Consider the following 23,592-nt stretch of genomic DNA (forward strand, 5'->3'; position numbering starts at 1 on the left):
GGACTGTGATGATCTGGAGTTTATCACGATGGTCCTGCACTTGCTTGGCCCTCTATGTTTCCAGCTGAAAAGCACCCAACTCCATTTTGGGAGTTGGCAACGCTACTTTCTCTTACTTGGTATGTGTGTTGCTGTGTCTGTCACCTAGGCAACAATAAGAAGGCACTGGTCAACCTTCCCTGGAGAGTTGTCAGAAATTGTATTCTTTCTGGGATTCCTGATTTAAATGCTAATAAGTTAGTTAGCAAGCAGGAATTTGTTTACTCAGCTCCAGGAGCAAGTTGTCATTCATGTTTAATTGACCCAGGGGTCTAGAGGTGTGGAAATACAATCATTATCCAGGGAGGAGCTGGCAATCTTAAAAAAATGAACTCTGTCTCAGCATCTATGTTTGAGAGAGAAAGCCTGGCTGGAGCTGCTCCAGAGCCTACGCTGGTGTAATGGATTTAAATAGTGGGATTGAAATGAAGCACTCTCGGACAGTGCATAAAACAAAGGTAGCCATGCTGGGTTTTGAAGTTCAGACAACATACACAAGTCTTGAATTGACTTGGCATTAACACCCCAGCCCAAAAGTGAAGAATGGCATCTGCCTAAGCAATTCCTGATGTTAAGCATATTTTTAATTGACTGCCTATGAATTCAACTCTGTGCCTCTCTAGAAGGACATTTTAAAAGCCCTGGATCATACCAAATGCCCATTGAGTTCAGCATCCTATTTTCCAACCAAAAAGACCCCAAAGAAGCTTATAAACAGGGAATGGAGACAACCACCCTCTCCTGCTGTTGCTCTTCAGCAGCTCACATTCCTGGGACTGACAAGCTCTGCTGTCATGTCTGGATTAAATCTCAGTTAGTTAGCCCATGTCTGGTCTGTTACCAACAGCCTCCCTGTGACATGTAGAAAATAGATTGGTGTCATCAACATACACCCCAAATCTCCCAGTTGTTTCATGTAGATATTAAACAGCATGGAGACAAGTGGAAATTCACAGGGTGTCAGTCAGCAGTCCCCTGGTGCTCCTCTCTGAAACCTGCCCTCTTTAAAGGACCACAACCAGAAGAATATAGTGAACCCAGGTTCCATCCTGGCCCAGCAGTCCAGCAGGATGCCCCTGAGGTTGACACCCAAGGCATCTAGCAGAACCAGCTTCCCTGTCAACTTCTTGGCTACAATCATCCGCCAGGCTAGAGTGTGGCTTGGCTGGAGATGTCAGGTTACTGCTTGCAACAGGAATGGTCAATATCCTTAATGCTTCAATCCAAATGAGACAACACACTTATTTATATAGCTTAGACTAGCGCACCACCTATCCAGGCTGGCTGTAGAGCATCAAGACTCTCCACAGCCACATTCTTCCTCTGCTCCCATTTGGGGCATATTGTCCATCAGTGCATTGATGATACCAACTATGTCTCTATTTCCAACATATCTCAGAGAGGCTGAGGTCCTTAACCAGTATTTGGATTTGGCAATGGACTGATGTGGGCAAACAAACTGAGATTTAATTCAGACATTACATCTCTTCTGTGCCCTCCACTGCATACTATAAGCCCTTTCATCACCCCCTGGCTCAGCCTTCTGTGCATTCTTGCCACAGCAACGTTCTTCTTTGGCTGGAAGACAGGCAGAGTAATGCACATGCTAGCTTCAAGTCTTCCTCCTCTGTTCTGCCATTGCTATGGCAGGGGTCTTGTGCTAAGTTAGGTAGACATTTCCCAAATACATTTTGGAAAGGTGGATCATCATCATCATATTTGTCAGGAATAGCTGCACAAGAACTGCATGGGAGATTTTTTTAATGTATTTATTTATTACATTTATATATCACTTTTATCTTCCAAGGAGCTCAAAGTGGGGCACATGGTTCTCCTCCTCCCTGTTTCTTCCTGTGAGGTAGGTTAGGCTAAGAAATGGTGACTGGCCCAAGGTCACTCAATGAACTTCATGGCTGATTGGGATGTGAACCCTGGTCTCCCAGGTCATAGTCCAACACTCTAACCATTACACCACACTGACTCTCATATGTAATTTAAGAGGTAGGATAAGGATTTTCCCTCTTACCCATTCTTATGCTGAACCAAATCCTCAACAACGATCTCTAACAAAGAAATGCCAACTCACAGTCAACAAACTACAATTCCCAGAATTCCTTGGGAACAGGGAGGAGCCAATAAGGTTAAAGCTTTATAAAAGTGATGTTTTTGTTGACTTGTTCACTATAACTCACAGTATAGGTTTGACGTGGGGATAAAGTTGGATAACCCCATACTTGCTGATCCGAGTCAGGCTGCAAATATGATAAATGATTAGTTCTTTCCTGTCCAGAATACTGCCAATGGAAGTATAGTTGTATATTGTATATGTTGCAACTTCCTTCTGGAGATCAGACATGTGAATACCAGGGGACACATCTTTTCATAGACTTAGTAATAACTCTGTGGCAGGGTAGACTGTGCAGAATGACTTATGAGCCTGTTTTGCAGGAATCTCATTCCAATTCCATAGCTGACAGTAAAGCTGTAATTTAATATAGTTCTCTTGAAGTAATATTGCAATTCGATGGAATCAAGACTTATGTTTAAGGACTCCTGTTGGAAAGAGACAATTTGTTTAAATGATGCCAAGTTGATTGACATAAGCCTTCATATCAGTCTGCACAGGGAGCTCCCAAAGAACTCGAGCAGGAAAGATGTTTGGAGGACGTACGGCACGAGTGTGACATTGCCACTAGTACAGCTCGCTTGTAATCATATTTACTCAGATGCAAGTCTCGTGGGTTCCAACAGCATTTGCTCTCAAGGCCAAACTACACATTATGTTAAATGCACAATTGCACCCAGCATGCCTGGATGTTGTTGGTTAAATTTAAGCCATGGGGAGAGCAGGATCAGGGGACTTCAGTGTGCAGAACGGGTTATTTTTCTTTACCCCTGTGCCAAGATCCCAATGAAAATCACCCTCCCTCCTCTGCTCCTTCAATAGTGGCTTCCCTCCAATGCCAAATAGCAACTTAATCAGTATTTATTTATTTATTTACTTAGTGTTTATGAACTGCCAGCTCATGTAAAATACTCAACTGCAGAAGCTCAGTATGGGGGAAAGCATTAACCTTCCTGCCTTGCTCCCTCAGTCCTAATCACACTCAAAGTAGCTGCTATGTAATGAAAAACAAAGCCAGACATATTGAAACAGAAGAATGGGTGACAGCAGAGCATGATGGAATGGTGGGTGGAGTCAGAATGAGTGGCCTGTCACTAGCAACAGAGAACAAGTCTGCTCTATCCTCCCTGTGACAGCTCTTCATATATTTTAAGAACACTATGATGTCTCTCCTCCCCACAGCCTTAATCTTTCCTTCTCCAAGGAGGACTGGCCCTACCATTAAGCAGAGTGAGCAGTTGCCTCAGGTGGCCGATGTTGTGGAGAGGCTGTAGCAGCCTCCACCCTCAGTCATTTCTCCATAGTCTCCTGCCTGTTCTCCTCTTTTCGAGTACAGAGCTGTATCTGCCATGGGGCCTGTCTTAGCACCACTATACTAGCTGGCTATGTTCACAGATGCAGTGGAGGATGCAATTCCGCAACCAGCGTTAAAGTTAAGATTTAGCTGCCAGTCCAGCTTGGCACGGGCGGGAGGGGGTGACAAGCATCTTGTCCTTTGCCTCAGGCAGCAAAATGCTTGGTGACAGGTGGAGAAAGTCACAGGAGAAAGACAGGGGAAGAGTGAGACAGAGGCAGGAGACAGAGGGAAGGAGGGAGGGAGGCAGAGAGGGGAGGAGGAGGAGGAGGAGGAGGGGCAAAGGGGAAAATGAGGGTTAAAAAGGAGCACCAGGTATGTTACATCAGCATAGTAGAACTATTTTGCTATTCTGTATTAAATGATCACTTGCACTGATGGTTGTTTCCCATAAAATAAATGTATGTACTGATTTTCAAATGCACGCATGTGTTGTGCTCTGGGGGATTGTAGGTTAGGAGATCTCCTCCCACACGCTGACTTTGAACTACACAGCGAAGAAAATAAATAGTCCTGCTTCCCTCCGCAAATCAGTAGGTAGTGGCAAGAGCTTATTTGAGGGAGGATTAAGGAATGCCTTGACTCAGCAGGCCAGCTGAGTGACTGACCTAGTGACACACGTCACACATGATCACACGTCTAATTTTAAGTGCGCTTTGGCTCCTTGGCTTCATACTTAACAGCAATTTCCCGGGAGGAACACAACACAACACAACACAACACAACACAACACAACACAACACAACAACACAGCCTGCTCCATTTAGAATAGGGTGGGATGGAAACCACAGCACATTACCATAGTACATTATTTCCTCGACATTATGACTCTTTATGAAACTTATTCAATTAATCCTTTGATTGTGTTAGGTTAGATTTGCGTTAGCAATTATTATCATTATTATCAGCAGCAGAAGCAGGGGCATTAGCATGACAGTAGCTTCCCATTTTTAAAGACAATGCTTCTTCTACAGTAATGACAACCTCGTGTATCTTGGGGTGGAATATTTTTTATTTTAATCGACACTGTACGTAACGCGTTGATTTTATTTGGCTGTTACCTTGGGGTCGTTACCAGGGTTTCTGATGATGGCAGGGTTCACTTCAGCTCAGTGCTGAAACCAGTTTTGAACAAAAGGTTTCCTCCTGCAAATCTGTGGAGCAAAGTCCAAAGTGCCTCTGGGCATATGCAGAGGGCTCTCTCCTGGCCGTAGTCAGCACAATGTCATGTTTGATTAGAGAAAAGAAGGGCTTTGATTCCAGCCAGGCGGGAGCCCCAGCACTGCTTTGCTAGAGATTCCGCTCTTGATCTTTATCTTTCTCAAGCCCTCAGGATTTGATTGGTTTATAAATCTAATAATAATAATAATACATGGCATGTCTGCTGCACCCTTTGAGTGCTCCAAGTGCTCCTTATGCATGGCTTCAGTCCTTTTGAGCAGTGAGTATTGCTATGCCCACATTGCTGTAGCTGAGAGAACATTGCGCTGAAAGAATAGCCCTTTTGGATCAGATCAGCGCTCCATTCTCCTTCCCACAGTTGTCAATGCCTAAATGTCTCTGGGAATGCACAAGCAAAGCATGAAGGCAGTGGTCTTCCAACATTCAGTGGCACAGAAACATGGAATTCAGAGGTTCTGTATAGCCCTCAAGGTGAATGGCCATAGATGAACCTCTCCTCCATCTGCATTATACATTTAAAGCAGCAGCAGACCAGACATGGCTTCCTCCAAAGAATCCTGGGACCTGACGTTTGTTAAAGGTGCTGAGAGTTATTAGGACACCAGACCCTCAAAGTGTTCCTATTTCCCAGGGACATCCTTGATTTAGAGAAGCCGTCCCGGTTTCTGATTTGATCCCAGAATGTCCCGCTTTCCCTTAGATGTCCCTATTTTCATTGGAGAAATATTGGAGGGTATGGAGTTATCCAACCCCAGAGCCGTCTGAAGGCAATCCTGTACAGAGAGGTTAAAAAAAAAAATGTTTAATGCTTTATTATTATTTTTTATATGTTGGAAGCTGCTCAGAGTGGCTGGCGCAACCCAGGAAGATATGTAGGGTATAAATAGTAAAAATTATCATTATAGAGTGGGACGTCCCTATTTTCATCAGAGAAATGTTGGAGGGTATGGGAGACCCCTATTCCCTTCACGGGCCTACTGCTCTCAGAGAGGTTTTCCTTCTTCCCAGGGAACTCTGGGAAACATTGCTCTGATGGAGTGACTTGCTTGACACCCTGTAGCTCTCCAGATGTTACTGGGCTCCAGTATGGCCACCTGCAGCCCATCAACATCTGGAAGACCACAGTGGGTGGAGAAGGCCCTTATTCATTGCCCTGAGCTCATTGGAAGAAAGGTCAGAGACAAGTGAAATAAATTAAATAAAATTAATGGTGCCCCTGTTACCTACTTCCTAGTCCTAATCTGTCTTACCTCATAAAGAACACTAGAAAAACCCAGCTACCAGTCATTCTGGGCCGTTTACCCATAATTTCCCAAAGAAAAACTGTTGCTGGCACCCTCTGTGCTACTGCCCACTAAGGAACTTTAAGTATAGTTATGGAATCCACTCCCACAAGGGACAGTGATGGCCACCAACTTGAATGGCTTCAAAAGCAGATTAGACCAAAAAATAGACAAACAAACAAGCACAGATTAGACACATTCATGGAGGAGAAGGACATCAATGGCTACTAGCTATGATGGCTCTATTACACATCCACTGTTGAATGCCAGCTGCTGGAAACCTCAGGAGGAAAGAGTGGTGTGGCATTCAGGTCCTGTTGGGGGCTTCCCATAGACATCTGGTTGGCCACTGTGAGAACAGGATGCTGGGCCAGATGACTCATTGGCCTGATCCAGCAGGTTCTTCTTATGTTCATACCTTTCTTGCTATTCGAACAACAATGCATTTAAATCTGTGAAAACAGATTTCTGTGTTCACCCAAAAGCTTTGCTAGCGGAGCTGCTTCTGCAGGAGCGACCCCCCCAAAAAACACACACACACACACTTTCTGCCCAGTGTGGGTTTGGCGTGAATGAAATCAGATTTTAATTATCAGTGGTGGAGCCTTTCAGTGGTAGTTCCTAGAACCCCGGAGGCATTGAAGGTGCCGTGTGATTCCGGGCTTCAGAACAGCAACTTCTGTCTTCATGCACACAAGCAATTATCCACAGTGTCCTTTTCAAAGGCTCTGCCCTGCACATTTGTATCCATCAATCTATCGTGTAGGATCCCCTCCCACGCTCAGCACCATAGTCATTAGGAGCAAACAATGAGAAAATGGAGAGCTGCTGACGCTCGGGAGAATTGTGGATGGAGATGCTACAGAAATGAAATAGGCATTGAGGTTCTCACAGAAAAAAAGTATCACAAAATAATACTCTCATAGAGTTGGAAGGGACCTTGAAGGGCATGTGGTGCAAGCCCTGCAATGCAGGAATCTTTTTTGCCCAGCATGGGGCTGGAACCCATGGCTCTGAGTTTAAGAATCTACTCTGGGGATATTTGCAGAAGTCATGAATGTGGTGCCCTCCAGATGCTTTGGATTACCTCTCCCACCCACCTCAGTCAGCATGGTCAATGGTCAGAGATGCTGGGAGTCATAATCCATAACATCTGGAGGGCACACATGGGCCACCTGCCATACAGAGACTGGGTTGTATCCAACCGAATTTGGCTCAAAGTAAACTCACTGAAATAAATGGGCCTAAGTTAATCACTTGGGACGTGGGTGGCGCTGTGGTGTAAACCACTGAGCCTTGGGCTTGCCAATCGGAAGGTCGGCGGTTTGAATCCCCACAACGGGGTGAGCTCCCATTGATTGGTCCCTGCTCCTGCCAACCTAGCAGTTCGAAAGCACGTCAAAGTGCAAGTAGATAAATAGGTAGTGCTTCAGCGGGAAGGTAAACGGCGTTTCTGTGTGTTGCTCTGGTTCGCCAGAAGCGGCTTAGTCATGCTGGCCACATGACCCAGAGTCGTTTGCAAGTGGACTTAACTGTCAGGGGTCCTTTACCTTTACCTTTACCTTTTTAAGTTAATCACTTACATTAATTTCAATAGGTCTGCCTTGAGTACGATTAACACTGGCTACATCTCAGTATTCCCATACCCCGGGCACCATACGACCTCAAAAGAGGGACATGTATGGATGAGGAGAAATGGCCTCAAAAGTCAAATTAAGAACCCTGACTGGCCCCATTTGCCCAGGCCAGAGGTTCCCTAACCATGTCACAAGTGACTATCATATAGTACAACAAGACAGGAGATGGGGCCACAGTGAAAAAGAATCAGGTTTGCAATAGCAAGGTGTTTGTGAGCCACCCTGGCAAGTGCTGCATCCACGGACAAAATATTTGCATAGCTAGATCAGCACGGAAGGGGACATCTGTGTGTTTCATATGCAGCATTCCCATTACAATACATGGAAGATGTGAGAAGGGAAGGACTGGACCCCAATGCTGTGTATTATAAATGGAAAAAGTGTCCTGGAAACATGGTGATCCTTCGCAATTGATACAGTGCTCAAGTATCAAAGTAAGAAATATCTTGTGTTATAAATGACCTATCTGCTTTCCCTAAACAATATCTACATAGAATTGAAAAGCTGTTTTTTAAATGAATTGTACACCAAGGGTGGCTTGCAATCATTTACATCTACATTAAAAAATATAATCTTCACAGCCTGATTACCTATTCATTTCCCAGTTGTAGCATTGTGTGCAGTATAGAAAGACTCAGAAGTCAGTCCCTTTGCAGCATACTTCTGTGTAAATGGCTTAGGACTGCAGCCTTTAACGATGTGCAGGTGTCAAAGTACCAGGTTTTTTCAAGATCTGTATCACGCATTGCATGCCACCCAGAAGCCAATGCTATTGTATTAGCAAAGATGTATCGCCTCCTCCCTCTGCGCAAAGCTATGCCTTCTCCAAAAGATGCTGAAGGGTAGCCAGACTGCTTAGTCAATGGACTAATGTCAGGGCATGATGAGCAAATGCTTTGTGTATCTTTCCTTTGGAACAGGCCAGCAGTTTATCTGTGTGCTCCCTTCAGCTTTATGCGGACAGATAAGACATTCAATAAGACAAGATCTAGTTAACCTTTGGGAAGCCAGGCTCTTCTAGTTAATTAACTTTAAGAATAGCTTTAAAGTGAATTCTGTAAGGTCTTTAAACCAGATTGGTAAGCAGATATCACTTTGTCACTCCTGTCCAATGTAATCTAAATATTCCCTTGGGGAAAGGCCACAGCTCAGTGGTTCAAACACTGGAATCTACAGGAAAAGCAGGGGAAAAGTCCTGGAGAACTGCTGCCAGTCACAACCAACAGGGACCCTCCACTGTAGTCGGACTACAACTCCTGTGGAGGCTGATGCCCATTGGATAAGTGAGAAAGAAGGCGGGGAGGCCAAATTGGGTGGTAAAGGTAAAGGTAAAGGGACCCCTGGCCATTAGGTCCAGTCGTGCCCGACTCTGGGGTTGCGGCGCTCATCTCGCTTTATTGGCCGAGGGAGCCGGCGTACAGCTTCTGGGTCATGTGGCCAGCATGACTAAGCCACTTCTGGCGAACCAGAGCAGCACATGGAAATGCCGTTTACCTTCCCGCCGGAGTGGTACCTAGTTATCTACTTGCACTTTGACTGCTAGGTTGGCAGGAGCAGGGACCGAGCAACGGGAGCTCATCCCGTCGCGGGGATTCAAACCGCCGACCTTCTGATCGGCAAGTCCTAGGCTCTGTGGTTTAACCCACAGCGCCACCCGCGTCCCTAAAGTGGGTGGAGCCAGAGCCAATTATAGGAAAGGTCAACTAAGGGTTTATCCACACTTCGTTTCCCCTGCTACTTCCTCTCAGGAAAACCCATGGTTTAGCATAGAATTGGAGCAAACAGCAAATTGCTGTTCGTTCTAATTTATAGATAAATAGTGGGTTTTCTGGGGGAAAGTGATGGAGCAAAGGCAAAACCACTTGGATCCATGCCTAGAAAGTTTGGGACAAGCGGAAAACTGCTCAGACCTGTGCTTTCTTGGTACAGGACAAGCACAAGTGTGGATGAACCCTAGTTCCGGCTTTGTCCCCAACCTCCTCCCTGTTTAATTCTACATGGCAACATGGAGACTAAGGAAGAAGCTGGCAGTCAGTGGCATCCCCTGGACTGGTTGTAACTTAGGGGGCAGGCAGGCAGAGGCTGGTTGAGGGCAGACAGAGCTTGGTGGGGCACTAATAGACCAGCCTCCACTGTTAACAACTCTCAACACTTCTGCCCACTGGCCACGCTGGCTGGGGCCAATAGGTCCTGAGCCCAACAGCGCCTTGAGGACATCGCATTGGCTGCTCCAGATGTAAACAATACTGAGTTAGATGGACAAATGTTTGACCTAGTTGAAGGCAGCTTCCTATGGCCAATGGTGGGTTACAACATAGCATGCCCCATTTTAGCTGATAGATAACAGGGAGGTGCAATATTAATCTTATTAATAAGATTAATATTGTATATGTACATTTTTCTAAGCTTTTTCTGCTTTTAATTTGAATTCTGATCCACTCTGCATAAAGGGTTGGATTAGATGAGCCTTGGAGTCCCTTCCAACTCTACAATTCTACTGTTCTATAAAAATGAAGCTCTGTGGTCCCCATCCACTATAATAAGGGATCTTAAAACAGCTATAGCTTCCCCTCTTTGACCAAAGAGGATGAAATTTCCAGGCACAGAAGCTCCCTTCAGAGTGCAAACAAATAGGTCTGGAGGTTTTTTGTGGAGGAAGTAAAATGGATTTACTTTCCTCCATAATCCTTTATTGAGGGAATGTCTCTTGCTCTTTCATATCTTAATATAATTAAGAGATAGCCATGTGACATCTTTGGTTGTAGGTACATTTTTTGATACCTTGCAGCTTCATACTGGTCTTTCCCCTCCAGTGCTTGTTTGTATTTCCCAATAGGCCTCTTATAGGCCTTACAACATGAGGCTGCCTAGAAGACTGCTTAAGGAGTACTGAGGAGCTGTGGGCTTACTTATTTATTATTAAAGTAAAACAATGTAGGATTTTTAAAAAACTTAAGTGCAGCATTTAAAGACAATCCTCTGCTGCTGCGCTTTAATAACAACAACAACAAAAATCCAGAGGTTGTCAAGTGCTCCGCAGGCAGCGGCAGAGCAAGTCAATCGGGCACCTGGGGCAGCGCGCGTGCCCTGCGCCCATGGACAGGGCCAGCCACCCGTGGGGTGGGGGCGGGCAGGGCCGGACGCTCTGCAGGGCCTCCAAGGAGTCTGCCTGCCTCCTCCCACTCAGTCACCCAACAGTTGAGGGGGAGGCAGTGGGCGGACCGTTTGGGGAAGCGTGGAGCCTGAGGGTGCCCAAGCCGCCGCATCACTCCCAAGAGAGACGTGTGGTTCAGGCGTGCTGCAGGCCCCGTGGTGAGTGCTGCCCAGCATTTTGTCACCCCCCTCAGTGGTGACACCCGGGGCGGCCCACCCCATCACACACCCCTTCCTCCGCCCCTGTCCACAGGCAGCATTTTGGACATCCTTACTTCTTGCAAAGCCCATGGACCTAGGGAAACATAGAAATAGACAGGTAAACATAGTGATGCAAGGCTTTGTGGGGGTCCTAATCCAGTTTAGAGATTTTACGGAATTGCACTTCACACACCAAGCGGATGCAAACCCCCAATAGAAATCTGAATAAACCACTAACAAGTGAGAGTTATGATTCAATTAAAGCTGGGTCTCCCATGTAAAACCTCATAGCCCACTAAGTCTTCTTGCACCCATCTCTGTCCTCGTCCTGTTCTAGAAAGTTATAACTACGGAGTGAATTGGAAGGCTTTTCAGAAGGAGACACCATAGAGCTGTAAATCTCTGGAAGCCTGAGGATTCTAGAGGGAGATTCTTACAATTAAATGATTATGTTGCTCCCTTCTGTCTGGTACTGACTGGTGCTGACCTCTCATTCCACATTTCCTATCTTCCCCTCAGTCCGTGCACAGATAGGCACAACTCGACCACCACTGGTCCTCTTTGCCCTCCAACCAAGCTAGAGGCCTGCTGCCACTCAATCAGTGTTGAAGTGGACTTGTGCCAAACCAAGGAACTACAAGCAGCCAGAGAAACTGCATAAGCAGAGCATTTAAATCCAAATTGTTTTGGTAATCTGGTACACGGGGAGCAAATGGCTTGGCAGGCATCATGGAAATCTTCTGGGGGTGCACTGGTGCCCACAGGCACTGCGTTGGTGACCTCCGTGATAGTGAATCATTAGCATTAGCCCAGCTCATCAGCTTTCTTCCTGGAATCTCAAAGCGGCTAACAATCTCCTTTCCCTTCCTTCCCTACAACAAACACTCTATGAAGTGTGTGAGGCTGAGAGACTTCAGAGAAGTGTGACTAACCCAAGGTCACCCAGCAGCTGCATGTGGAGGAGCAGGGAAGCGAACCCGGTTCACCAGATTACGAGTCCACTGCTCTTAACCACAACAGCACACTGGCTCTCTAGAAATGCACAACAACTGATGTTTAAGCTACATCCCATATATTTTTTTAATGCTTTATTGGTTTTAAAAACAAACAATACAAAACAGTCATCAAAAATGATCACAAATCAATACTTATTACAAAAAAAGATTTAAGTTCACACATAACTAATTCCAAATCCCCCATTGTGGTTCCTAAATTACTTTTTTGACTACGCACTTAACTTTATCTCTCCTAAGTTATTCAGTTGTATTAGTTTTGTAATGTTCTCTTATTTCATGCAGAGGTCAATCCAGGCCTGCCAAAGAATTTAACTTTTTACAATGTTCTTTTAGGTATTCTCTGTAAATGTTCCACTCTCTATTGAATATTTAGTCTGTATGGTCTCGGAATCTTGCTGTCAATCTTGCTAGCTCTGCATATTCTAACATTTTGTTCTGCCAATCCAATTTAGAGGGAATAGAATTTCCTTTCCATCCCTTTGCAATTAGAATTCTTGCTGCTGCTATTTGCATACATAAAAATTCTCCTTAAATTTGTTGGAATTTCGTTATTCATTATGCCCAGCAGGAAGGCTTCAGGCTTCTTAGGGAAGGAACATTTAAACATTTTTTTAAGCTCATTATATATTGTTCCCCAAAAATCCCTTATATTTTTGCAGTTCCACCACATGTGGATCATCATGCCTTCTGCCTCCCTGCATTTCCGACAAACGCTTGACCTGCATTTATACATTTTGGCCAGTTTTACATCTGTAGAGCATTTTCATGAAATTCACTTTCAAAGCATAGCACGCAGTGAATTTCAGGTCGTCCCTCCATAACCTTTCCCATGATTCCATTTAAATATTGTAACCAAAGTCTCTGGCCCATTGTACCATTACTGATTTTACTTCTTCCTCCTTGATCTCCCAGTCAAGGAGAAGTCTGTACATTTTAGAGAGCGGGGTGTTTTTTTTTGGGGGGGGGTGGTTAGGTCTTTCTTGAGTCTTGAAAGTTCTGTGGAAAAAGTTTCTGTTTGTCCTTTGGAAATGTTTTGTTTAGTTGGAAATATTGCAACCAATCAGTCAAATGGCTCCAAATTTCTTCAATTTTTAATTTTTTTTAGCCTATTTTCTTTTTCTTCCAATAGATCTTTGTAAGTTGCCCAATTACTTCTCATTTTTTTAACCAAGAATGCTTCTGTCGGGGATAGCCACCATGGCATTTTTGGCTCTAATAAGTCCTTATACTTAGCCCACACCATATATAACGATTTCCTAACCACGTGGTTCAAGAAGCCTTTGTGGACTTTGACCTTCTCATATCTTAAATAGGCGTGCCAACCATATCTATTATCGAATCCTTCTAGTCAGTATTTTGTAGTGTCAACCATTCCTGGATCCAGGAGAGACAAGCCATCTCATGATACAGTTTCAGATCTGGCAGTGGAAAAAAACCCCTCTCTTTAACATCAACTAATAGTTTGTGCTTAATCCTGGGTTTTTTTACAATGCCAGATAAATCTTGATATGTGTCTCTGTCAATCTTTGAAACAGATTGCTCCCCTGATCACTGGAATTGATTGGAATAGAAAGATCATTTTTGGGAGCACGTTTATTTTTATTGCAGAGATTCTTCCCCTAAAGCAGATGTTTAGCCTGCTCCAGATCTCCAAATTCTTTTTATATCTCCATCCAGGTCTTGACGTAATTGTCCTGGAATAGATTGATATTCTTTGTCGTGAGTCAAATACCCAGATAATTTACCTTTTTTTTGCTAATTTCCAAACCACTAATTTCTTGTAGTTCACTTTTTTCCTGGATCCCCATATTTTTTTACCAGTAATTTCATGTGTGTTTTTGCTATTGAGTTTGAGTATTCCCCAATTTTAAGCAGATTTTAGTTTCAGCTAATTAATCATCAGCTGAAACCATCAGCGGTACAGGAGGTGGTCCTATGAATCCACTGGGACTTAAAGCTGAGCAAATGTGCATAGGACGGAGACCTGTGTCATTCCAGAAGGAGATGGTGCTTCCTTCTTTGCTTTCTGTGCATGAACCCTTTTCTAAGTTTTCAGCATTTTTGTTATAATTTGAAAATCAAGCAAGGCTGTTTAATGAGATGCTTTGGAGGGGTGGGAGTCAATTCTTAAGCCAAAATATTAAAGCTACAATTGCTTCCTGATTATGTTGATTGCAGCAATGCAGCTGACAGGCCCAGGCTAGGACTCGAGCAGAGTATCTGCACATGATGCAATAAGATAGATCTGGAGAATGTGTATATCACTTTCCAAACACTGGAGAAGTGCCCTTTTGTAAGTAGCAAGATCCCCCCCTGCCAGCAGCCCTGTTCTGCATTATCTGAGAGACAAGAAGCTTGGCTGCTTTGCCAGAGGCGGAGCTGTTCCTACAACTACGCAATTGCCCCGAGAGATGCTCTCCTCCCTCCCAGGTTCTAAGGGAGTAATTACAGGGCAGGTGACAGGGTGCTTGTGCTCTTCACAGATACGCTGCAGGGGATGGGAAGTGGGGGAAGCAGTCCTTGTCTACCAAAAAGGCCTTAATCCACTGGGCCTCAAGAGGACAACTGGCTGAGGGGTGAAGAAAACAAAGGAGCACACTCAGCTTTCTAAGAACTGCATCCTATCTTTTTCTTGTTTCAAGTGTTCTTCAGCAAGGGTGTTAAAGTGAGCTTGGTGGAGCTTTCCTCAGCCTGGTGTCTGATGAGAGTTGTAGTCCAAAATATCTGGAGAGCCCTAGCTGGGGAAGATTACTCTGAATAGCAATATTTTCACAATCGGCTTGCTGCACAGACGACGTGTTGCTGCAGAATGAAAAGAGCCCATTTTTACAGGGTTGTGATCAAGTCCCCAGTGGTCTTCCACTATATAATTCAGGCAAGTAGCTGCATTCATCCAGGCTCAGAAAACCAAAATAATTTGCCCTCTCGAAATGTTTTAGCACCCAGAGTTACCATTTAACACTGGAAGATCCCTGGGATGGCTCAACTGGTAGAGCATGAGACTCTTAATCTCAGGGTTGAGGGTTCAAGCCCCATATTGAGCAAAATATTGCAGGGGTTGGACTAGATGACCCTGACAGGACCCTCGAGTCCCCACGGCTCCTTCCCAAAGCCTATTTAGTGCTTTCCCAGCTTGGGAGTGGATGTGGGAGGGCTCTAGGACCTTGCCAGAGCTTCATGCCTCCCCCACCACCCGCCCCTCACAACAAGGCAGTTTATGACCCGCAGGTTCCATGTCCTCTTGCAGCCCACTTAGTATGAGAAGTTGAACTGCCTAGCTTAATAAGAACATAAAAGCCTGCTGGATCAGGCCAGTGGCCTATCTAGTCAAGCATCCTGTTCTTACAGATGCCTGTGGCAAGGACTGGTTCATACTGGAATGACAGGGGTTTATTTGTTTATTATTTAAATGTATGCCCTGCCTTTAGGCACCCAGAGACACACACCTTTCCCCCATGGCTAGATCCCATGCCATCCAGGCAACATTTAATAGTGAAATCACATAAGATCATGTGGGAACTTCTAATTATTATTGGCAAGGGTACAGAACTGGGATCCAGGAATGCTCTGGTAATGTTCCGGCAATGTATACAATTGCCCTCAGATTTTCTTCTTGCATAACACTCAAAGCACTGCAGCACCCATGGAAAGCTTCTCGTCCATATGCCCTCCTAGAGAGTTGTCATGTTAAACTAGTGGGGGGCAAGTAAAAATCATAGCTTTAAAAAAAAAATAATCACACATTGACCAGCAGTCAAGGAAAGTGTAAAGACTGTGCTTGATAGCTGTGTACAGATGGTTCCTGTGAACATATCTGCCTGAAGATGGAACCATTTGCTGGTTGCTAAAATGGTTCCTCTCACACATCTCAGCAGGAAAAGCAAATCTTCTATAGGGGGAAGCTGATTAGGTTAACTAAGATATGGCTCTGCTAATCATGCTCTGTACACTGTCATTGGTGTCAGCTTCGTTCCTCCTGTTTGGTATCTAATCCCATCATGGGAAAAGGTGGATGGAGCTTTGCCACACATTTCCTGGCTTGAAGTCATGGGCAAAAGCCAAACAGTAATTTGAAAAACAAAAACCAAGAATCTGCTCACAGGATCAGTCAGAGGAGCAAACACAAAGACATGGCAAGAGAAGCAGAGTGGACAGGAACAAATCCAGTCAATTAAGGGTTCAGGGAGTCATCTAACTGAATGTATCGTTACCATTCAGGAGCATTCAGTACAGGACTAGGATGATAAATTGCTATGGCCAGGCTTGCAATGAATTAATGCATCGACTAATTAGATATGCAGCACTGTGGCATTACCCTCAGTAGTACCAGGATGAGACCTGTGCAGAACAGAGCCTTTCTTGAAACGATGGTTTTTTTTCTTTTTAAAAAAGTACGGTATATTGGAAGAAACCCTTAAGAAAGCAGATGATTTTCAATTATCCATTACTCCTGCAAGAGAGGCTGTGAGGGCTGATTATTTCAAATCCTTTGTGTAAATAAATATACCTGCAGACATGATCCACCAAGCTGAATAAGCGCTTCAGCCATCGATTACAGCCTGCCCAGTGCTCAACACATACCCACTGACCAGTTTTAGAAGTCCCAGATTGGTGACAAAAGCAGGAGATTTATCAAATCCCTGGCGGATTGTCAGGCAGCATTTGGCTTGCTGGGTCACAAATGAACAGGCCTGATAACAAATGTAGGGTAGCAATTAGACCTTGAGAATCTGAAAGCCACAAAAATCCCAACTGATGCTGTTTTTGTAAAAAATAAAAATAAAACCAATAAAAGTGGGAACAGTCATGGCATAGACATTTTCACTACCAACCCACTTTCTGTAAGGTGAAAATGAATTTGCAAAGTCTCCTGGACAGCCCAGGGAACAATTCTAAAGAAAAAGGTAGATGTGTGACTCATGGGCGTAGCCGGGGGGGGGCAGGGAGGGGCAGCTGCCCCCCAATCAATTAAAATAAATAAAAATACATAGCTAACTGTGGTTCTGCCCCCCCCAAAGGCCTGTCCCCCACAACAGAAATCCTGGCTGCACCCATGGTGTGACTACAGAGAATGCTTTGCGCTGCTAATGTAGCTACAGCCTCACTTTTCAAGAAACAACTTTCTTTACCATGTCTGTCTGTTGCAATCAAATTGACACAGATAAATGTGAAGTATTAATGTATTGGGGGTACAGAAGCAGTTGGCTGCATGGTAGTGAAAATCCCTTTGGGGTGAGATGTAAAAGAATCACGATCTCCAGCTGCGATCCAGCGGTGCCCCTTCTCCACAAACATCTGGAGGGAAGAAGTGCTTTGCACTGCACTGACAGGCAACATCCAGCTGCTTTTCCTGCTGTAGATCTGAATCAGCCACCTGCGGCCAAGCAGCTTCCTCGGGGGGCTTGGGAAGGGGGTGCACCATCATCCTACAGCGTTGCGACATGGTTGCCAAACAACCAACATTGCTCTTCAGCCCTAAACACCTATTTGCCAACACACAACATATGGTATTTTATTCACATACTTGTGATTATATCTCAAAATGACAAATCGCTTTATCTGATATAGAGAACAGCTAGAGAAAAAAGTATGAACCTATTCGGGGCATTTCCTTACTTCTAAATGCCTGCAGCATGAGTTTTGCACATAAACATTCCTTTTTCATACTGCTTAATGGGACACACTGTTGGGTTGCTATTTGCCGGATTTTGGCAGTCTTCAAAGTCATTAAGCAGGTGTGCTAATACCAGATCTCATCCCTGCCATCAATTTTGGTTCCCTGGTTGTGTCTCAGCCAATATTGTCTTGATCAATTTAGGGCAATTACATACAGACTTCCATATGTATACGTACCTTGGGCCCTAGATAACTCCCTCCCCAAAGAGGCATGTCTGGCATGTTCATTATATCCTGACTTTTGACACTCGGGTGATTGTTTTAAGGACACATCTTTGCTTTCAGGATTGCATGTTGTTTTGAGTTGTTATTGATATTGTGCTTTAAGGCTGTAAGCCACCCTGGGGTATTAGGGTGAAATGTGGACAATATATTAACAACAATTGCCTTAGACAGTAATATTAGGCAAGTAAGACATTTCTCATAAATACTAAGGTTCTGAATCAGCTAGCAAGTCCCGCTGGTGGAAGCCCACACAAAAACCTTCACCACACAAGGGGACCTTCGCTCACCTCTTCCCTCTGTGCACCCCTGCCATTGGCTGCCCCCAGAGCAGCACAAAGGTGAAAAGTGGATGGAATTGTTTCATCTGGCAGAATTATTGCCATTGTGCTATGTGGAATCCCTCTCTAAGTGTTTCCCATGTCCAGTAAGCTTTATTAGCTAGGCCAGGGTTTTGGAAACATGGGTCTCCAGCCGTTTTGGGACTACAAATCCCATCATCCCTAGCTAGCAGGACAAGTGGGCAGTGGGAAGCCATGGAGAAGGGACAGTACCAAGGCAAAGGAAATGACCTTGCTGAAGTGTGTTTGTGGCTGAACGGAGCCTCGGAACAATGGACTTTCTAGTTTGTATTGAAAGTTCCAAAGTTGCTTATGGACAACAAGCTAGGAAAGCTCAATCTGCAGCTGAGACACACAGCAATCCTAGGCAGCCAAAAGCCCACCAACAAGGCCCCAGTTAGTTATCCATAACAGCACTGCTTTTGTAAAAAAATAAAATTCATGAAAGAGGGTGCAGAAGTTTTCACCACCAACCTGCTTTCTTTAGGCTGAAATTGAACGGAAGACTTTTTTTCAGTAACACATGAAAACCCTCCCCTGTTCTTACATGCAGAAGCGGCTTGATCCATAAACTGTCATTTGTGTGAACAGCTTCTATGTTCATGCAAAGTTTGACTTATGCCTTATTCCTCCCCTCCACGCGCACACTCTGCAGATAATTCAAATGCCTTATATTAATGATGTGTTGCTTTTGACCCTGCATTGCAAGGGAACAAACTGCAAGCAAGAACTAGCCCATCCCATTCCTGTCAATTAAATTGGAAGTCTCAAGACCCTCAGATAACTTAATTGAACAGATTAATAGACTGCAGCAGGTGGCATGTTTTAGCATGAAAACATTGCCCTTTTCTACTGAACCACGCCAACGATACGTCATTTCTAAATTTAGATTAAAAAGGAATTGTAGTTAAAGGAAACCACGGTCACCCATTGAGGTCAGTATACATCTAAACCAAGGAAACCTATTAAGTGTATTGCATTAGCCCTCGTTTTCACAGAGCCAGCCTCTACGGCACCCATGCATCAAACCCCTTAAATGTTATATTCTCTCAATATCATATTGTGACTGTCTGGATCTTCTGTCAGTTTGTATAGACTTTGTGAACTGTAAGTCAGACAAAGAAAGCCAATGCCGGGAGCACTTTTCATGGCAATATTAACTCCTCCACGTGACATATGTTTCTGTTCAAGAGCCGTGCTTCTAAATGCCACCAAAATCTTACAGCAGGGCATTCCGAGGCTGTGCCTTTCTGGCTTGATCCATGTATTAGAAGGCATATGCTTAACTTCAAGAGTGTCCGTCCTCCCATCCTTACCTGCACGTAGCCACCCTTTTCCACTGCTGGCATGAGTTTTATGCCCTACTGACTTCCACACTAATTACCTAACTAACTACCTTATAAGAAGCTACCAATTAGACAGCATATTTGGAGCCTCTTACGGAAACAGACATGATATTCCCAAAATGGGACTGGCATCCCTTTCTTTGTCAATAGGTCTTCCTTTGACAACGGGTGCGTTTCAATAAGCTGGAGGACGAATTCCCCACCTGCCCCGAGACGGACCATCCCTACTCCTGCAAAGCTAGAACTCCTAGTGGCCGTTTTCCCTGACATAGGAGCCTCCTCTTTGTTCTCGCAATCAGCACGAGCTGTGTAAATGTTGTAAGTTACAGGCACACACGCCAGGTTTTTATTGGCTTAGCAGTGTTTTCCCCAAAGAACTTTGGGATCCGCCTTTCTGTGCAGGGGGCTAGAAATAGGTAATGGAAACTTCACCACAACTTCTCCTAATCACACTTCCCAGGATTGTTTATGAGAAGCCACAACAGTATAAAACCAAAATAAGTATCTGGTGCAGATAAACGGCTTTGAGTATTTTTCTTGCAATCAAGCAGTATATGCATGTATGAAAGCAATATGCTCTGTATGAACTGTGACTGGTCAGGAGGCTGCAAATCAGGGGCAGGGAACCTATTGCTTTCCAGGTGTTGTTGGACTCCAACTCCCATTGGCCCCGGCCAGCATGGGGTGATATGAGTTGCAGTCCAACAACATCTGGAAAGCAATAGGTTCCTCATCCCTGCTGCCTTTCCAGCATTTGAAGGGCAGACCGTCATTTGGCTGTAGCACTTGTAACATGCTGGAGTTGACTTTTTCATCAGATTTGCAATGGTTAAACCAAGCTTCAGAATGGTCCAGTACATTAAAGTTGCCTCTCCAACCCCCAACCCCCACATTCTGGTTCAATGTATATTTTCAGATGCCTTGAACCATATGCAAATCCAGAGTTCAGGAAATACCAGTTCAGCATATGCACTGAAAAAGTTGAACCATCTTGACTTCAACATGTAACAACCATTGTTTTTCCCCCCTATTTTTTAAAAAAACACCATGCTATTTGAAACATCATCAAATCTGGGTTATTTCTGGTAAGTCAAGGTTCCATTTATCTTTAATTAGCCCAACCGTACCTAAATATCTTCTAGATGAGTATCACACGGACACTTATTTTTGCATGCATATGGCATTTCGTTAATAAGAAAAATGTGTTTTCAATTTTCCCCAGCGCAAATAGGAGAGGGAGACGCCAGGTGTTTTTGCATTATTTTATCTGAATAGTTGTGACTTATCTAACTCAATCAGATTGCAACATGGGACCTGATTCACTTTCACCAACCCATTCACTTTGTACATCATGGCCCACATCATTTACTTACAGACTTTCGGAGGCAGGTATTCATTTGGAAATTAACCACTGAGATGCAGGCAGTTTGCTGCTGGGAAAAGACCTCTCTTTGGCAAAGAGGACAGAAAGGCAGGTGCCTGCTTTGATGCCCGGATACCAAGAGGTGCTTGCTCTCATGTCACTAAATTCAACCTTTGCATAATGGGTCTGCCCTCAAAATGAACAATGTAAGCATTACACCAAATTAAGCCGCTGTTTAAACAGGAGCGCAGCAATGAGAGCACAGTGATAGCTAGAACATCATGTTATACTTCTGTCTTGTTTGTTTATCCAGCACTATCCTCTGAGTCATTTTATACCCTGCAATGTATAGAGCAAAATGAAAAGAAAGGGCTTCTGGGCAATGCCACATGGATGGGTGGGATCAAAAGCTACATTAAAATAAATGGATGCAGTTCAAAGAAGGGGAATTACTGCTGGGATTGATGAAATTCTTGAAAAGAAGCGTGCCTCCAAGTCATTTGGGAGCAAAGGCAAGGGGAAGTAGTCCATATTGCATGTCTTTCAGGCTACAGCAACTTGCATTGAACTTTACTAAGTAAAGAATAGATGTATAGAATTGTGCTGTAAATTTCACAATTTATGAGTCAATCTGTTGAGTTCCAGAGGTCAACTTTTGTTTGTTTTTGAAATGCAGGGTGCTAGCAAAGCTGTCCTGTTGGTATCCTATTAGTGGGGATTCATTTCCACCACTAACCCCCCCCCCATCACTCTTGCAAATTCATCCAGAGATCCTAGCGATCACTCTGCCTAAACTGGACTCAGAGTTTATCCTGATTCCACCCCGCAGTTACTGTCCTATCAAAATGTATCATTCACAGGCACATATATTGACATTCTCACACACTTGTCACCAGAACAGTGGTCACTCCCAACAGGACAGAGTATGCCACATCACATCCTTGTATGTGTCCTTCATCTAAAACAACTTTGCTAACATTCACCCTTTACCAACCCTTCCCCTACCATGCCTCGCCTCTCACCATGAACCTTATTTCTCCCTCTCTCCCTTATGTTGCCCCTGTACTGTTGAAAGTTCGAGTACAGAACTGTAGAGTTGGAAGAAACCACGAGGGTCATCTATTCCAACCCCCTGCAATGCAGGAATCTTTAGCCCAATGCGGGGCTCAAACCCATGACCCTGAGATTAAGAGGCTCATGCTCTACCATGGGGCAGGGTCCTAGTTTGGATAAAGTGCCGAGTAAACGGATGGCAAATGTGCAAGCAATAATCAAGTCACAGTCACCGTTGGTAACATGGGACAGAACCTACACTTCGCCACCATCTAGCCTTGGTTACAGAGCAACTGGAGCGCCTGCATTAAGTGAGCTACAACCAACTCCACCACGGTCATATCTCACCCACAGCCGTCCCTCTTATCAGTTCCATTTTTATTGGTGCGTGGGGCAGGGACCAAAGGCCCCCCACCCCCGCATCCCCACAGTTCCAGCCCACTGAAGGACCAAGGAGAAAGGGACAAAGCCCTGCAACTCTTCATCCCCTAATTAGCACGCGTTTAGCCAAGAGGGACGATCCACATTTACATAATCCTGAATCCTGCTCCTGGAATGCTGCAGCCAGCAGAATCAAAGGAGCTGGATCTGAAGTCAGGTTAATCCTCCCGCAACTTCCATAGCCAGGTGGCTTTGCCACAAGGGCAATTCGATGCCACAACTCCCCGAACGTGGGGCTCTGCCTCAGAGCTTTTTCTCTCTCGGTTCAGATTGGGAGAACGCAGGACTGTGAAGGCAGGAGGGCAGTGGGTGGAACAAGGGCAGTATAACTGCCCCTCGTCCCCGTTGGGGAAAGGACTGTTCTTTATCATTCATATTTATCAGCTGGTTCAAGCCAGCCGAGCGGCTCAGACCTCTCACCTTGAACCTGCACCCCATCGCTCCAGATATTTGGGGGTGGGGAAGGAGGTGTCTTTCTAGCAGTGAACTAAATGAACTCTGCACTCGCACAGAAACTCTCGCCCGCTCACTCATTGCTTGAAAACATGTGGTAGGTCCTGGTTCGAACTCAGCCCTTGGTGTCCATCCCTCCATCCTACTGCCTTACATTCACTGCTGTGAGTGAACCCCACTGTCAGACGTATCACGGTGCTGCGGGACGTTTGGTCCAGAGCAAAGGCAAGAGTTGGGGGCAGCTGGTAGGAATCCCAGATACTCTTTCTACAATTCCCAATTTGAGAGGGGTAAATCCATCCAACCTGCACCAGGTTTTCTCGTGGGTGTTATTACAATCACCACGCTTAGAGAAATAATGAAGCAGAAGAAGCCGCGCAATAGACGTTGCAGACAAATGGACCTCGGGAAAGTTTGTGGGGGAGCAATGAAGAAAGGTGATTCCATTTGCTCCAGATCGTCCCTCAACGCAAAGTTTGAGGGAACACAACCGCGTGCTCCCCCTCCCCACAGATGTTCGTCTCCTGGATGTCACCCCCCCTTCCCAGAGGCTGGGGGGTGGGTTGTGTTTCTTTGGTTTTCGCTTCTCCTTAGATCCCACGTGCCAACCTTGCCCCTTCTCAGTGTGCCTTAAGTGTCCTTGCTCCGGAGCAGAGGTCGCTGGAGGACCCCGTGGCGCCCCAGTGGTTCCTACCGGACAGAGAAGG

The 23,592-nt window shown here is 44.9% G+C and overlaps 1 protein-coding gene across 2 annotated transcripts in view; it reads right to left on the minus strand.

Moving 5' to 3' along the window:
* CHRM4 (cholinergic receptor muscarinic 4) overlaps positions 1-23,592 on the minus strand; it is a 48,882-nt gene that overhangs the window by 24,477 nt on the left and 813 nt on the right. The gene's annotated exons all lie outside the window — the stretch shown is intronic.

The sequence above is a fragment of the Podarcis filfolensis genome (assembly GCF_964270895.1).
Source record: "Podarcis filfolensis genome assembly, chromosome: 1".
Classification (NCBI taxonomy): Eukaryota; Metazoa; Chordata; class Lepidosauria; order Squamata; family Lacertidae; genus Podarcis; species Podarcis filfolensis.